Source organism: Pagrus pagrus (assembly GCF_965226575.1).
Source record: "Pagrus pagrus genome assembly, chromosome: 19".
Taxonomy (NCBI): Eukaryota; Metazoa; Chordata; class Actinopteri; order Spariformes; family Sparidae; genus Pagrus; species Pagrus pagrus.
In genome coordinates, this window is record NC_140203.1 from 19,120,606 (window position 1) to 19,135,760 (window position 15,155).

The 15,155-nt window shown below is 42.4% G+C and overlaps 1 protein-coding gene across 1 annotated transcript in view; it reads right to left on the bottom strand.

Annotated features, from left to right (window-relative positions):
- Positions 1 to 4,747, bottom strand: part of lpar1 (lysophosphatidic acid receptor 1) — a 43,147-nt gene extending 38,400 nt beyond the window's left edge. The window contains exon 1 of the mRNA XM_084383987.1: positions 4,390 to 4,747. The gene's annotated coding sequence lies outside the window, so the exon portion shown is untranslated. The remainder of the gene's footprint in view (positions 1 to 4,389) is intronic.
- Positions 4,748 to 15,155: the final 10,408 nt, after the last annotated feature.

A 15,155-nucleotide genomic window follows, 5' to 3' on the forward strand; every position in this document is an offset into this window, starting at 1 on the left:
AAGAAGTCCACTGTGGTCTGCAACTTAATCCTGATCAGCAGTTGAAGAAGAAGTGGTGGTCTGACCACAGATGAACGAGCGCTGGATCGGAAACTGAAGCAGAAACCTTTGCAGCCTTTGTCATCCACAGAAATGATGCATGTAAAGAGATACAATAGAGTTCTCAACGGGCCTGAAAATTACAACCCGACCCGACCCGGCCCGTGGCTTTTAAAGCCCGGACCTGATGTAACCCGACACATCAACATGAATTATCTGCCCGAACCCGGCCCGCGGCCCGACGCCGCCAATCACCCCCCCACACCTTTTTTTTCTTCTCATACACGTATTATCATGACCAGCAGACGGGAATTCAAATCAACCTTTAATGTTCACGCCTTTTAACAATACAAACATGATGCACGTTGCACACAGCTGCCAGACTTTCTTTACGGTGAACAGCAGCGAGGATTAATAAATGTTTTGTTTTTTTGACTGAGCGGAAAAAATTAAGCCCGAGGTCCGACCCGACCCGAGTCACTTGTTTATGTTTTCGACCCGAACCCGGTCCGAACCCGCGGGTCCCGTCGGGTTTGTCGGGCCGACCCGACCCGTTGAGAACTCTAAGATACAAACAAGTCTTTGTAACCGTCTCTTTGTTTCTTTCATATCCTCACCACTGCCCTCAAGCTCACAAAATGTGACTGTGATACCTGCATGAATGTGGAAACAATCTGGACGTCGGGAGGAAGAATGGGTGGAATGCAGGTCCTCAGACGAGGGGGAGGAGAAATCGTGCTTTCAGTAATCACAACACAGATGGTTCAAGGACCCTTTCTTTTGACGGATGTCAGGGCTCATGTGGGGAAACATAAAACAGTCATCTTCACGGGGGACGATAAGTCTCTGCAGTGGGGAGTTTTGCTTCGTTTGACCGAAAGGGTCACAAGTCAGAAGCATCAACTCATCCCTTCAGCATTTGTTTTGCTTTTCAGCAAGTTTTGGAATAACTTTGGGATGAGTCTGTTTTTGTAGTCCTCAATCTATCAGAACTTGAAGGACTGATGCCTGCGCTGCTTCCCTGGTTGCTGAGGAAACCAACGCAGCTACTGAGAACTATCCTGCCGCCATATTTGGAGCGCTGGTGTGTCAAAACCGGGGTGACACAGTATGATTATCAGCTGAAACATCTTAAGAGACATCAGAGTTCAGAGCAGATTGAAAAACTGCTGTGTTTTGGAAACACTTTAAACCGTTATCTGTTGCAGATTGCATCGTATGCCGAGACTGTCTTCGAAGAACGTTTATATTTCTAGCAATCTCTCTCTGTCATCTGTTTTCACTCCTTTATCTCACTTATCTGCACACGTCATTTTAAAATGGTCCATGCTTGTGGTTAAATGCTATATAAAATCAGTGAGGTGGCTCTCAGAGATGGGTTGGTTGTCACTAAGTTGTTTTAACATTTGCAGCAAGAAGCACGAAACTAAAGACCGTAAATAGATCATGAGTTTGGGGGGTTTTGCCAGGGAAGGAAGCTTATTTGTCTTTGAGTCCACATTTTTGCAAAAATGCCTGAATTAAGGAATATCTATAGGGAACAAAACTGGTTCAATAAGCCATAGATCAGGACACCCAGAGTGCTGCAGCTCAGTTTCTGAGGGATTTCACAATAACAAGAAATAATATTTCTCCATGTCCAAAGTGTTAAGGTCAGAATGTCTTTAACAGCCCAAGGCCAGTTACCCTATCTCACCTCCAGCTGTAGCTTGTGGACGTGTCTCAGCCTGGTTTAAAGTTAGTACGCATGAGATTCTATGGACCCAAACTGGAAAACGTTCAAGAGTTCCAGTACGTTATCCATGAACTGTTTATTGCAAAGCTTTCAGTCAGTAAGTCACTGACTGTTACTCATTAAGCGACATTATTTTAAGAATGTGGATTCTATATTGAAAACAGGCTGGAGGCCACAGACCTGGTCTGCCTACAGAAGTGTAAATGCATCTCACACTCCACCTTAGCATCAAAGACCCCCTGAGGTTTGTTGCAGTGGGTGGTAGGTAAACACTATCTCCTGCCAATACACAAATAAACACACTCACACACACACACACACACACAAACACACACCATTTGAGCCCGAGATCAGTATAATTAGATAACATCAAAAGGGCAAAGACATCATGTAGAGAGCATATGGCTTTTTTACAGCAGACCTTTGAAATCGGTTTCAAAGAAATATGAAATAGAAACCTTGTTGTGTTGTTTCATATCTTGAGTGCACGTGGAAATGAAAAGGAAAAGCCTTGAGAGAATGATGATCCAGCCGTTTGTTTTTTATGATGACAATTTCTTAATTTCTTAAAGGCAGAGGTTACGGAAAAATCATGTTGTGACCAAAGTGGAGATATTTTTTTATTCTAGTAATATCTCAAGTAATATTCTTCTAATTTTTCCCACAATTTGGAGTGACCAACTACTTCTGCACTGTAATTGGTCACTGCTTACTCTGTGGATGGGATCTTTGCCCCTCCCCCTCCATTAGCATACTAAATTCTTACCTCTCCTTTAAAGATAGGAGGATTAAGCGCAAATGGAGATTTTGGCCTGAGGGTCAGGGATGAAGGAAACTCAAGTGGGCAACAACAATTCAAAAGATTTAAACAGAAAACTTTGGCAAAGAGAGGGAGAATTCAAGGAGTTACTGAAAGCAGTCAGATTCAGCTTGTGAGGGCAACAAATACACAGTTAAGGTCACAGCAACCAGGCCATCAGACACTGCACAAACCTACACGGGTATTTGTTTTAAATGGTGACGTCTCCTCTCAGTTGTTGCTTTCTGTAAGGACCTGCCGCCACAGGGGAAAAAGTTCACTGTGCCCGCTCAGAATATTGTTGAATCTTTGTTTTTTTTAACTTATCAGCAATGTAGACTTCATCACCACATACTGGCTCGGCAAGCCTGTTCCAGCATTTGTAATCGTCACTTGAGTCCTTGTGCGTTTGGAGATATTTTGTAAAACAAAGGTGATGTGGACAAGATGATTTTTTTTTTTTTTTTAAACAGAAAAAAATATCTGTGTTAGTGTGTACAAGGACTGAGTGAACACTTTGACCCAACCTGCTCTGAGGGAAATGTTATGAGTCTCCACAGAGATTAGAAATCCCCCCCCGGAGACACAAACGCAAACTTTGACTGCTTTGGAACAAAATGCTGGACACGTCATCAAGCATCACTTGTTTGGCAGGAAAGACAACATGTGTTTCAGATGTTATTGAACAAATCTGCTTACTGCCCAGGACGCACAGCTTCAATTTCACTTAAAACATCATCTGTGCATCTTTCAGCTCTGTAAATGCTGGCTCCACTCATTCAGGAACAACCGAGAGCAGCTGGCTAAAACCTGAACTAGATGCAGGAATAAAGTCTCCCAGATGCAGGAATGATAATAGAAGATGGCGACTGCTTTAGACTTTTTACTGTAAAACTCTGGAGACAAAACAAATGATGTCTTTCTGTCCCAGAAGGACAATAAGAAACAATCACAGGGTCTCAGGGTCATTAACCTCCATCCTTGTATCAACGGAGGCAGGTTAACATATAATCTAGAACATCTGATTTTAGTGGAAGGGTCCAGTGTGTCACTTCTCTAACAGAAGGTTCAGTCAGAAGTGAAGTTAGTTAATGAAATCTGTGTGTTTGGAGGCCTGAGTCCAGGGCGCAGCGCGGTGTATTGACTCCAGCCGGCGGTAGACAGCATCAAGGCGCATACTTTGGGAGGATGCCAACCCCACAAGAAATGTTTGAGGGACTATCAATACTCTGCCGGCCCGGTCATCATGTTTTAGCAGTTACACCTACAAGTACTGACAACGACAACACCAGCATTTCCTGCTGGATGACAGCTGGATTAGACTGGAGAGGGGGGGAGAGAGGAGGAAGACTAAAAGCAAACTCCAAAAACATTCTGACTGCACATCAGCGTGGAAAATCAACACAGATGTCAACCTTTTTTACTCCCAGACCCAACGTCCGCTTGTTTTTTTTGTTTTTTTCCCCCTGCTCACTCCCTTGCACAAATATTGTTCCAATCCCAGCGTTTGATAAAGAGCCCAACTCTGGCGCAACAAGTCCCTCAGCCCAGCCGCGTCCCTGTTCTCAGCCGAGCGTCTCCTGTCGACATAACGGTGCGCACGGCGGATCCAGTCATCTGCTAATGCCATCAGAGCCTTTATCTGAACCCGACTGCTTTCTAGCCACGTCTACGTGGCAGGTATACTTTGATTATGTACAGATGCCCACGTTGTGCATGCACAAGAAGACGCGCCGGAGAAAGCCAATGAAAAACATCTTTTCCCCCTCCTTCTCTCTTTTTTCATATGAGGATTCATTCAAAACTCAATACTTACAGTGTCTTCCTTTTTCCAGTGAGAGCAGTAGGTATGTGGTGTAGCTTACTCCCTGACTGGTTCCTGGATGTCCAGCTCAAGTTTGACTCGGGGTGCCTGAAATTCCTTCCAACAGACAACTCCTAGAGACTGTGCCTGCCCGCCTGCCTTGCTGCGCAACTCTGGTGTCAAAGTCGCAGCGGCGTAATAACGCAAGACTCCAAATCCAGTAGACAGCCAGGTAACCCTTTCATTTTATGTCCGTGCAGAAAAGAAGTATCCCCTCCTTCACCAGCGTGCCCACTGTTTCTCAAGTCGTTATATTTGTTTTGTATCCAGATGAAGTCGCCTTGATGCTCTCTGCTGCGTCTCCGTGCCTCTCTGCGCTGGCGCGGCGGCTCCACCAAGCTCTCTCTCTCTCTCTGACTCTCTCTCTCTCTCTCTCTCCCTGCCACACACACTCTGCAGGAGAGGACCTTTGTCTGCACATGACGTCACTCACACACATGCACACGCAGACGCACACAGGCAAGAAAAGAAATGGCTAATTCAAACAGAGAGTGCCATTAAAAAGTTGCTGGACATCATATTTTGCTTGTAGGAACTTTATTTTGAAAGGTGTTAAAGGTGAAACTGGAGATTTTCTGCATTATTTTTTAAAAGCTGAAGGCAGGTGAATCTTGATCAGCAACAAGTGCATTTACTCAGCCAATTTCCATTTTCCTGCCTATCATGTGAGAAAATGATGTTTTATGATGTAAACGTCCCGTTAGCAAAGGCACTTCTTGTAGTGTTCGCAGCTGAGACTTGTTCTTTTTCCCTCAGCGCCTAATTGGAAACACATTTTTTTTCCTCTTTCTCAGTAACTTGTTAAGAGAGAGAGAGAGAGAGAGAGAGACAGGAAGGCAGAGAGGGGTGGAGTGAAAAAGAGAGAGCGTGAGACTGACACCCAGGGACTCAAAGACATATTGTATTCCTTACCAATTAACCTTGCACAGAATATATTGGAAATATTTCCTCCCGTCTGCCGGTGCTGGTGTCCAAGCGGAGTTAAAACCGTCTCGAATGAGGTTCTCTGCCTATGAGAAAGTATTCGGTAGTTGTGTCTGCCAACTTGACACCATCTGTGAACACTTAGAGAGGTGTTTGTAGTAAACCAACCACCGCGGCTGTGGAATGAAATGGAGTGTCAAAGCCACCATACATTGAGGAATATAACATTTCTCATTTGTCTCAGTTCACAAAATCAAAAATACCCATTTCCTTTTACCTGTGGCCAGTGTAGCAAAAAGTACCCAAAAGTTAAACGTCAGTGAAAGTAAAAGATATTGGTCAAAATGTTACTTTGGTAAAGCTCAAAGTCACCTATACGACGAGCACTTGAGTAAAAAGTACAATATCTGCCGACAAAATGTAGAAGAAAATGTAAATACTCGAGTAAAGTAAGTGTAGTGCCTAAAAAAATGTTCTTAAATGGGCACTATATAGTCTGGGAGAAGAAATTCAAACGCAGAAATGTAATATTTACAATATTAATGAGGGAATAATACAAACTCAGACATGTTTCTTTTTTCCATGACTGAATAAACAAGCTGTTCTCAGAGGAAAATAAGTTCCCAGAACACTGTTTGAAGACAGAACGGTGGCAGCGTCCAAAGTAAAGCAATTGTGTTGTTTAATAACTTATTAAATCATTATTAACAATACTTTGAGAACGCTTTGCACTACAGCCAATGGCAAACTTGAACTCCAACATATTATAGGTCAAAGCAGCCACATCAACTACATTCAACAACCGCAAGGAGATGAAGAAGAGAAATTCCCCAGACTCCCTTATAAAATTGCTCGATTTTGTGAGTTGTTGAGTTAGGAGAAACTTAATAAACATTGTATAGCACTTTCTGTGACAAATTCAATTATTCGGGCCTTCTTGTAAATTCGGCACATGTTATACATTAATTCTTTCTTTCTCTGTGCAAAAAGCATTGTGTCCATCTCTAGTGGTCACTCCAGATGCTAATGCCAGGTGTGAACTGACGAGCCGCCCACTTGTGATTGGTTCACAGGTTAATGCAAGGGTTAAATCACGACAGGGTGGGATGTCAACATTAACAATCTGCTCGGCTAAACTGTAAACTGTTGTAACGGTTTGCGAGAGTAGTTCAGTAGAAAGGAAGTAGTTCTTACATAAAACTGCCAACAACAAGGTCTGTGGATTATCTTCAGTAACTAAAGCAAATCAGGATTTCTGAAAAAGAGACGTTACTGTTGAGTTTCAAACAAAGCACCATCTAGCTCCATTGTTTTCAAGAGAAGGCAGAAATCTGCAAAACTCAGCAACTCGCAACAAAACAATAGATGGATAAAAGGCACTACAGCTAAGAGGAACAATATGCATTTTTGATTTTGTGGTGAACTGTCTCTTTAAGCTGAATATGTCATTTGCATCGGATGTTATTTAGTGCCAATTTCCCACAGACCAGCACTTATATAATTCAGGACTCTAGGTACTGAATGAGACTACATGATATGAGTCTAAAAATGCCAAATGAGTTGAGGCACAGTTCATTGATTTATCCCAGGCAGAGCTGAGACGATTAGTTTATCAGTCAATTGAAAGAAAAAAACAATTGCTATTTTGCATCAAGGATGCTTCAATGAGGAACTGAAAGAATGCAAAGCATGTCAGATATTTTGGGGGCTTTTTTTGTGTATTCTTTCACTTATTGCCAACATCTGTGTATGTACGGCTGTTGACATTCCTGAGCCCGGAAGTCATGTCTCAGCCCCGTCCTGCCTGGTCACCTTGGCACATCAGGCAGGTCATTGAAAACACAACAGAGCGTCATAACTCAATGACCAAAAATGTAATTTGTCATTGCCTTCCAAAACAAAAACAACCAACATGAGCAATATCATTTTCCAATCTGACGCCCCTATTGGCAGGATTACTGTGTGTCAGTGCCTTTCCAAACTCTTACAAAAACAATTCAAAGGGACCATTTTTGATCTGACACTGCAACATCAAGCTTTGGTTAAGTTTATGAACAAAAACCGCCTGGTTAAGTTCAGTGTTGTTGTTGGGGATTGAAAGAAAACACAGGTTGCTAACAGTGGTGTCCCATGTCACCATCACATGCTCTCCGTGGGTCCAACCATCCGCCTCATCCTCCTCCCTCAGAGGTTTTGTCATTTGAACTTGAACGGCACCCTAGAGGGCACTTTATCATGTTTTATCTACCATAGGTGCATCCAAGAGGGCACTTTTGCAGCATTTTTTTGAATATGGGGGCAACAGGGAGAACAATTGTAAGCTCACCCTAGTTTTGTAGAAAATCCGTTCAGTTGTTTTTGTGTAATCCTGCTCACAAACCAACCAACAAACATGGTTGAAAACATGACATCCTTGGCGGTGGTAATAAAGTGAAAATGACAAAAGATGTAAATGTTGTGTCTGGGCCTGGATTTATGGAAATCCAACATCTCTCACAACTCTGTAACAACCACGGACTTCAGCATGACCTCCGTATTCTGTTTCTCCGCCACACACATTGCTTTTCATAGCTATTGGTTCCAGTAGATCCTTGTGGTTCCTTTTTTCCCCTTAAAGTGGAGAGCACAGCATAGTGATGTGGACAAAAAGAGGGAAAAATAGAAAAATCCCTCACTTAAAAAGACATGTTGTGTGCAGTCACTTGTAGCGTCTGGCATGCTTGAGGACGGGGAAGGAATGAGTGGAAGCACACAGAACCCAGAAATGGGGGAAATCTGTTTGCCTTTGAGTGATCTGTGAAAATACTTGCTCGACCACTACGCTACATTTGTGCTCTTGTTGTGATAGAAGCTCCACTATTTCACACAAGCCTAACAGACCAAATTTAAACCGTGGCGACCCGCAATGGAAAGCAAACATCGACCGGTCGGCCAAAGGAGAATCCCACCTAGTGTACAAGACTGAGGCTCACGTGGCTGCAGGCAGATGTTTGCTTGTTTGCACTTTAGGTGATGATCATAAAACACAATTTCACCATATGAAAAGTTATTCTATCAACTTTATTATTCTCTAGCATTTCATTCTCATGTATACAGCTCGACTTTTATCATTTTATAATCAATCTGATAAACAAACACGTTCCTTGAAGAAATCAACATAAGCTTCTACTGAGTGAAAGCAACTTGGAGGGTTTCTTTATATCTATAAGTGTCATGTACAAGTCAGTCCATGGACAATAGCTTCTATCTGTCGCCTGAGGATTATCAGGTTTGAGACAAGGTCGCTCCTCTCCATATCAGGAGGTTAAATTTTTATCACTGTTGCACTGATTTTGAGTGTTGAATGGACGTGTTACTAAGAAAAATAGGTGATTGCACAAAGGTGAGGGTTAATAGGAGACTTTGTCTTTATATCAAGTCGTCAAAAGGCTCAGATGGTTGTCAGCAGTGCCCTCGTAGATGGTTCCCATCACTATTTTAGCATGGCTGAGGTTTAGACTGGGCAGTGTCCTGAAATGTATCTCTTATGACTATGTTAACAGAACCTCAAAACCAGCGGGCGGGTCTGAAAGACATGTTTTCATAAAAAAATTGCCAAAATGTCACAACCCAGAAACTGTACAAACAGAAATTGTCGCCAGATTTTCACATTTCTGACAGTCCTTGAACTAACCATGCCATACAAAGGCTTCCTCCATGATTTATAAATACATCCAAGTTAAAAAATAGTGTTATTTCATCAAAAACAATTACATTTTCTACATGTATCATTCAAAATTGTGCCAATTTTGTTGCTTCCTCTTCTCACTCGTCTTCTTCCTCATCTTCTTAATCTCTTTAATCTTCTTCTTCATGTGTCCATGTTTGTCCACCGAGGCTCTTTTCTTCTGTTTCCTCTTGCCAAGTGAAAACACACAGCGGGTGCATTACAGTAATTCAGTGCTTCACACAAGTCTCAATGTGTTTATCATGAATTATGACACCCAGTGTTGGCCAGCTAGTATGTCATAAAATGAAACACCACAGTAGTAAAGACTGCATGTTATCATAGCCACATTACCCAGTGAGTAACTCTGCTGGCTAACTTGTGAGATTAACACATATTTAGGCTCTAAATCAATTAATTTACTGAAGATTATGGCTGAATTTAAATTTTTGGGTGAACCTACCCTTTAAAACACATGTATCCTTGTCACCAGGTAGGTCAGTAAACATAATCCAGCAGAGTTGTTTTTAATGTGTCACACCCACGGGCTTGAGTGCCATCTGGTAGCAATTACTGAAGTGTTTGTTGTAAACAAACCTACGTAATTGCGGGAATGAAAGGGAAGAGCAGAGGCTACACAACCGTATGTCTCAAAAACTTCTTCCTCGCAAGTCCCTGAAGGACCGATCATCTTGAAGTCCCTGCAGTCATTTTGTATTATTAGTAATATGGCTTAGTCCTCTTTTTTTTCCTTTGCTAGACTGTCACTTGACGGACATTGTTCCTGCAACTTGGTCATAGGAAGCAAACGCATAGTGAAGTGTTTGTATGCTATAGAGAGAATCTGGCTGTATGAAATAAGTTCTGCCTTTTCAAATCAGTGGAAGTTTAATAATACAACTTTGAAAATAAAGTTTATACTTTATCTGATTGTCAAAACTACACCCCAACTATTTAACACAGGCCTGTATAGAGTAGATTTCTGAGATTCTGTATATGGAAAGAAAAAACACAATAAAGGTTCATTTATTCTTATCTGTGCAATGTTTGTCCGTCACCACATTGGTCCTGACTGTCTGAACTCTACTAGAACGATTACTGCATTTTCCTCAAATTTTGTACAGACGTTCATGGTTCCCAGAGGATGAATCTTTATGACTCTAGTGACCCTCTGACTTTTCTTAAGTGCCACCAAGAGGTCAAAATTTGAATATTATTCATGGTTCCCAGATGATGAATGCTGTTTGCTGATCCCCTGACTTTCCTTCTAGCACCACCATTAAGTTAAGATTTGTGGATTTGAGTAAAAAGTCTCAAAAACAATTCATGTTCCTCTGAGGATGAACTGTAATAACTTTGATGATCCTTTGACATTTTATCCACCGCCATTGTGGGGTCAAAATATCATTTCATACTTTTTTTGTTTTTTGTCTAAATACTTAGACTGTGGTATGCTAACATGCTAAACTAACATGGTGACCATGGTAACACTGAACATAGCATTCAACTCGTACAGCCTCACACAGCTGCTAGCATTTTTTTAAATTTTCAAATAAAAAAATGAAAGCTAAAATATCTGAAGTAATAACTCACTCACTCATGGTAATTGCTGTTCAATGTTGTAAGCCACCAGAAGAGTAGTGTTGTATTTGGCATGTGCAATCTCTGCAATAACAGCAGGTATAGTCCCCTTCGCCTTTAAAAGGCATGTGGTCATGTCCGGCCTCATGTGACATTTACTTATGTAGATAAGGGAGGCCTGAGACTTGAATTTGTTCATTAAAGCAAAGGTCCCCTCCAGCCCCAGCTCTGTCCTCTTATACAAAAGTTTTCAAAGATTCTTAAGCATTTTGAGGCAGGTAGGAATCACCACAGAAAGACAGAAGGGGTTTGGACACACGAGAACAGAGAAGAGGAGAAGAGAAGACGAGGGAATCACAGAGGTTTCAGAGGAGAGATCAATTTCAGTAGTGGAGCTGGAGAGTGAAAGGGAGCAAAGGGGTTAGGTCGGGTGAAAACAGAGGAAATAGAAGAGAAAAGTGTGTGGTGGGGGGAGAGAAACAAAGCTACATAAACAGCGCGGGGGTGGGGAGATGATTTGCATCACAAAGTAAACAAAAGTAATAGGTAGGAGTATGAAAAGAAGTGATTGTGAGCTATCATCGATGCAGATAGAAGCCTGGATATGAAAGGCCACCACATGAAAATAAGCGAGAGGACAAAAGAATAATGAAACACATTGGAAAGAATCAAACTCTAATCTAAAAAATGAAATGTCAGTCAGAGCAGAATGAAGGCAGGACAGGGCATATTGCCACGGTCATCATATCTAATGTAGTCACAGTTAATGATCTCACGCACAGGCTCAAATTAGGGTTTATTGAGCAATACGCAGTTAAGGAGTGCTTCAATGTGCTTCATTATTTGGGTACTAGGCAACAAAATGGATAAGTTGGACCTCCTGTCCACAGAAGGGGACTTTGCCCCTTGAGTAATACATAAAATGTGAAAAATACATAAAAATATGAATAAATAAATTCCCCATTGCCAAATTTGGCAATCTGAACTTCCTCTTTCGTCTCCCCTCTCCTCTTTCTTCTTTTGCCTCTCTGATCCACAGCTTTTAATGTCATGATTACTCTCTGACAGTGTAAATGACACAGAGGCAGACACAGATGCACATGATGACAGTCGGACTCTCTGTGTTCCGGTCAATGTCTCTCTCCCATCTCTCTGTTATTGTCCGAGCAGAAAAGACTTATGAGATGGAGATGACAGCTTAGCCATGGTGACTTCCTTTGTCTCAGGTGGTGAAAGCATGGTAATGGCTTCTCTATGTTGATGACTGCATCAATGATGAAGTGTTCCTTTTGTAATGGACTCTTGTATACTAGTTTACAGCCTCCAGTGCAAATACTGGGTCTTAAACCGCAGCGTTGTCGTCATTGCCGGGCTGTCATTGTAAAAGGAATTTGAAAAATAAGGTCAGTTGCGATGACGAGCTAAGTTTTAGAACATACACTGTAAATGATCAAGATTTAAATGAATGGACTGACATTTTGGGAAATGTTAACTTTCTGGCAGAGAGTTAGAGGAGAAGATTGACAGCACTCTCATATCTATCCGTTAAACAGGCCCCAAAATGGTTACAGCCAGCAGCTGATTAGCATAGCCTAGCATAAAGACTGGAAACAGGCACCCAAAAGAGCACCATTTGACAAAGCCCACTCATACACACAGTATCCACAATATCCTCTGTCACTGTCATTGCAGCGTGCTCATAATGGCCCTAATTATTTTTTTATCAGCAGAAGACACAACATGAACAGATGAACAAATGTCTTTTTCTCCCACCAGTGGACCACATCCAAAACCCTCATTCATCATGTGTATAATGTGTGTATGCACCCACACACGCATACAATCACATGAATGCTCTCAGGCAACCAGGTAGGCAAACATATGGACACACAGTCACTCACACAGAGACAGAGGCAATCAGGCAAGTAAGCATGCATAAATGCACACACATAAATACAGACACACACACACACACACACACACACACACAAAGAGAGCTGTTATGTGACAGCTGTTTGTAATTGAGACTGTGAGGTCAGTGGTGTCTGGAGTTTGTAGAGGCTCAGGCTTTCTCTGTTGCATCAGGGTCACTGCACTTGTGTGTGCGTGTGTTGCCAGTAATGTAGATGAATTTGAAACTCTTTTCCGCTTCCTTGGACCTTCGTCAGCACAGGGCCAGCGGTTTCCGTTCTTGAAAACTGATTTATTCTCTTTTTTTAAACAGAACAGTGTGGAATTTTGGTTTATTTTTGGTTAGTTTGTAATCATTAGCTTACTTGCTAACAGTAAATATGAAACTACAGCCAAGTGTCATTCACTTATGCTGCAATACATTGTACTGAAGAATCCAGAAGAAATGACTTCCAACCCTGAAAAGTGCAGTGGAATGGTTATTCAAGTCGGAAACTCCGGCAAGACCCACCAATCCTTACCTCACCGACGTAAGTTACCTCTTCCTACTTACTATACACTTACTATACGTTGTGTTTGTGTTGTGAGACGTGCTGTAACAGTTGCCATTTCCTTTCAGTTGATTTGTGTTTGATAGAACTCTTTGTTAGCATGCAGTCGGCTACTACTCCCGTCTACTTTAAAATGTGCTAATCAGGTCGTCAGTAGATGCTTGTGAAGTTTGTGAAGTTTTAGAATGGATGTCGGAAATAAATACCGACTCGAAACTATTGACTTCTGACCAGCAATGGACCATATTCACAGGGAAGCCATTGTCCTCTGATTTCACACTCAGGGTGGGAAGCTCAACTGCTGGGATAATGCTATGCTGCCGTGTTTCAGGTCGCAAGTCAAATAAACATTGGGAATCTGACAAATGGTTATCATTTCACAGCTTCCTGATTAATCAGCAACTGAAAAGAGCTACAAAAGAGCTACAGCCAGCAGCTGATTAGCTACAGTGGCCCATTATCGCATGTACAGCCTTACGACATTTGAGCGTGGTGTCGGAGGAAAATGGCTGCCATGTGAATATGGTCTATGGGTTAGTTTATCATGAAGACTGGGAAGAGGGGGAACAGCCTGATGTATGTCAAAATGCTGAACAGACACTGTCGGCTATTGTATGTTGTTGCTGAGATGTAGCTACAGCCTGCAGTTATCTGCTCTTATCCGGCCTCCAACAGATTAGATTGTATTGTGGCGGAAACTGTGTTTTTAAAATTGTCCATGACCTCTGATGCTAATCAGGCCATCACAGTTGATTCGTTTGTATTATTTCGAATTCAAAGCTATGCTAGGATGCTAATGTAGCCCCCACCAGAGCGGCGCAGCATGGAAAAGCCATTACAGCTGACAGAAAGGCCTTTTATTTGCAGAACTAAGCTCAGGTTCACATCAGGAACCAATTAACTTCAACTGCTTTCCTCAGATTGCAGCTGAAGAACCCCCCACCTCTACCTTCTTCTCCGTCCATCCCCCACTCCTCTCCTCCTTTCTCCCTCCATCCCCTCCCTGGCCATTATACCTACCTCTCTCTGTAGCTCCATCCCTCCCTTTCCTTCCTTTATTCCTCCCTCTCTCTTTTCTCCTTCTCCCTTTGCTGGCACCTCTCTCTTTAACTAACCCTCCTTTTCCTTCCTGTCTCCCTCTCTATCTGCTTTCACTCTTCTCTCCTCCACCCTTTCCTGACAGCGAGCTTCGCTTTTATATTTTTTCCCCTAAGTTTCAAAATTTTTCTCAGTACCTCATTCCTCTCATAACCTTTCCTCGCCCCTGTGCCCGGCTCTTTCTGCACCCCGCTAGTGTTTCTCTTTCTGATCCCTCCCCTTGTTATCATCCCTTCAGCTCTCGCTCCCTTCTGCCTCTCACCATGTTCCTCCTGTCTCTCTTTCCTTCTTCTCTCTTCTCACACTTAAAGCAAAAAGTCTAGGGATTAAAGCTGTGCTTCACGTAAAAAGAATCCTCTTAAATAGCAGCTTAAAGCACTGTGACACGCATCCATTGACGTCTGAATCAGAGCTTTGGATCACTGATACGATTCAGGACCGGATCCCAACAACAAAACATATCCTTTTGACAAAAGTTGAGAGCAGAGCAGACAGACGACACAAGTTTATTATGTGTTGCCGCTTGTGTTTTTCTACATCGCTGCGCTGTGATTCACGATGGGGTCACTGCAAATGAGTTGTCTCAAAATTGGTACCATACAGTGTTGCACAGACCGCGGGAGAGATTTCATTCGGCCCATCTTGCACAAAGGGCTTCATACAAGAACCACTCAACTGAACAGGGGTTTTTTTGGCACATACGAGTGATTGGCATTCTCCAATAATCTAGTATTTATAGTGTTACTGGTGAAATTCACGAGTGGTCCACACCTGTCGTACACATGTGTGGGGGCAGGGAGAGCGTCGGTATTTGACCTGAGAATGAGAATCAAAAATCGACTTTTTCAGAGTTTGCCTACATATTGTTGCTTTAATTGTCCACCTTAATGCACACACGCTGGCTTGCCTCACCTTTCTTGTATTTCTCTCCCTGTATGTGTCAGCTC